Source organism: Somniosus microcephalus, unplaced genomic scaffold, assembly GCF_052327205.1.
Source record: "Somniosus microcephalus isolate GS21.2 unplaced genomic scaffold, FLI_Smic_1.0 unresolved_chr1, whole genome shotgun sequence".
Lineage (NCBI taxonomy): Eukaryota > Metazoa > Chordata > Chondrichthyes > Squaliformes > Somniosidae > Somniosus > Somniosus microcephalus.
The window spans coordinates 100,823,207-100,826,122 of record NW_028225179.1 but is presented as its reverse complement, the minus strand read 5'-3'; the positions used below and the strand labels follow the sequence as shown (position 1 = coordinate 100,826,122).

The window sequence follows — 2,916 nt, the reverse complement described above, 5'->3', positions numbered from 1 at the left end:
ACTTTCTAAGTTAATAAAAGCCTTGTTTTTGTTCTGCTAACTTCGAGTCTCGGAATTATTGAGGCACATCAATCCGCAGGGCTGCTCAGCTGTATACAACTGGCTGTATCACTTCCTGTGTATATCTCTGCAAGCTCTTCCATCTCAAGTGCACAACGGAGCGGGCATATATCTATATTATGCAGCATATAAATTACATAAGGAATGAATATAATGTATCTACAATTTAAATGGTGCTAATCAACCACGAATGCATGCGCATTTATTTTATCAAATGTCACCCGTGCTCCTACAAATGACTATCTTCAGCTTCAGGAGTCGGTACTATTAATTTAGGAGTGATGCTTTCAACAGGTTTCATTGCTAAAATATGTCCTATGTGAAATGTTATTGCAAACTATGCAACTCTCTGATCAGCAGCAGTAACTACGGCTCAGCTGAGCCTGTTTGTTAAATGACTGTAACTATTGCCAATCATTGTGCAAAGCTCCTGTGTCACTCGAGGTTTCTCTCAGGTATAAATCAGACCGTATTTTGAAAGCAGAAGATCTGTGTCTCCAAAACACGAACAGACAGCATCGCTTCTCCCCAAAAATGGGACAGCCGGTTATCCTACAGATAGTAAACATTTACTACCCTATTCTTGGTTCCTGTTCCCTGTTCCTGGTAAGTTGCTGCTACTCAATTAACATTAACTTTAACAATGTCTCACTGTGTCACTGTTCCTGCTGTCAGTGTATTGATCATTTTTGTTTATTTTGATGTGGTTGATGAGCAGACACTGATTACCACCATCAAAAAAAAATAATTAGAAAACTCCAAGTTTCCCAAATAATCTAAATGTAATAACCTGACGGGCAGCAGAATTTCTTCTGAATTATTAAATGATACAATTTAGATGGGATTGCATCTCCTTTGTAGAGATTGTTTTAATTTTCAGCAGAAAATACTGCGGATTATAGAAACCTCAGCAGGTGAGGTAACACATGGGGAGAGAGAAACAGAGTAAAAGTTTCAGGTCGATGACCAGGTCTGATGAAAGATCATCGACCTACAAATGTAACAATGTTGCTCACGCCGTATATTCTGTCTCACCTGCTGTAGATTTACAGCATTTTATATTTATATATGTAAATTTCAATCCAAGCCAAATACTAGCATCGCACCTGGGTTCTGGTTGGTAAATATTGTTGAAAAGATTTAAATATCCATCAAGGTGTGTTTCCCACTAACTTTCTGGGAATGTGCCCACAGCAGCGATTGTTTGTCACTGTTACCAGATACCCGTAAACCATGGGCTCATTTGCCGCTATATTTCGATGAAAGGTGAGATCTTGAAAAGCCACCAATTACTCAGAAAGTTTACACTCACAGGGCAACCCTGAAGGCTGCGAGTGTGAAACTGAGCGATATTGGACGCTGCATTAAATTGAGGCCAGGTAATGGTGTGAGCCAGCGCAGTAAAGGCCAACACACTGCTTGAACCCAAAGTCAAGGTGCGGCAGAGTTTATAATGAAGGCGCCGGCAGCGATAGGGAAGATTTTATTCCTTCCAGCCGGGTCGGATGGAGACTGCAAGCTGGCGGCTGGAACCAACACCTTTGCATAATCCGTTGAATTTTCCTGCAAATTAATATCACAGGAAGGAAAATGCGGCGGGTTGTATTAACAGGTGATCCTTGGCCAGAATTTCCTTTCAGCACACGCTGTGGGGCGATGTTAACCTAACCCGCCCCTTAGTAAAACTTCAGGATTGGGAGCAACGCTGGTCCAACACTGCGCCGATTCTACTCTCTGCTCAAGATAATGGAGAGTATTATTGGACGGGTAACAAATCGAGCGCTGCCCACTATCCCATGGGCTTTCGCCCTGCGTAATTGGTTGAATCAATACCGGAGAGACTTTTGAGGGTGAAGGTTTGAAATTCATGAAGTGTCACAACAATAAACTGGCGAGTTATCATCCTCTCAATATAAGGCAATTCAGTAATTTGACCTTTCTCCTCTTTGCAGCTAATTTAGCAACAATTGTGGTTCTCTCCCGTGGAAGGGTCGGTCTCTCCAAATGCATCACCAGTTATCTGGTGTCCATGGCAACGGCTGATCTACTGGTCCTGATATTTATGGTAATCCTGCATCGGATTATTGATGCATATTTTTCACACTCATTTCTGAACTACACTCCCATTTGCAGTCTCAATCTCTCCTTGAATTTTGTTTCCTTTGATTGCTCTGTCTGGTTAACTGTCGCTTTCACCTTTGATCGATTTGTGGCCATTTGTTGCCAAAGATTGCGATCAAAATATTGCACCAAAGAAACTGCAGCTACTGTAATAGCTGTCGTGTGTGGCTGAGCGTTTTAGAAAATGTTCCGATCTACTTTATGTTTGAACCTCGGGAAATAATTGACAACGTGCCATGGTCCTACTCTGTAAAAGTAAGCTACTACACTTTACCCATATGGGTAGCATTTTCGTGGATGGAAGCAGTTTTATCCCCAATTGCTCCATTTCTGTTGATTTTACTGCTCAATTCTCTGACCATCAGGCACATTGTACTGGCCAATAGAGTGAGAAGGCGACTTCGTGGAAACAACAATGGTGAGAAACAAAATGATCCAGAGACGGAGAGCCGAAGGAAATCCATAATTTTACTGCTCGCCATATCCTCCAGTTTTATACTGTCATGGATGGTAATATTAACATCTTTTATAGTTGTTCAATTTTCAGATAGTCAATTTTTAAAGACAAATTACAATAACCCTTTCACTATTATGGAACAAACCGGATATATGCTTCGCACTTTGAGTTGTTGCACAAACACATTTATTTATGCAGTATGCCAGAGTAAATTCAGAGAAGAGCTGATAAATATCATTAAGCGCCCCCTGAGATTAATACCGTATTTCTTTCAGTAA

The 2,916-nt window shown here is 41.0% G+C and overlaps 1 pseudogene; it reads left to right on the top strand.

The window, feature by feature from the left end:
• The first annotated feature begins 2,086 nt into the window (after positions 1 to 2,086).
• Positions 2,087 to 2,916, top strand: LOC147095659 (uncharacterized; annotated as a pseudogene).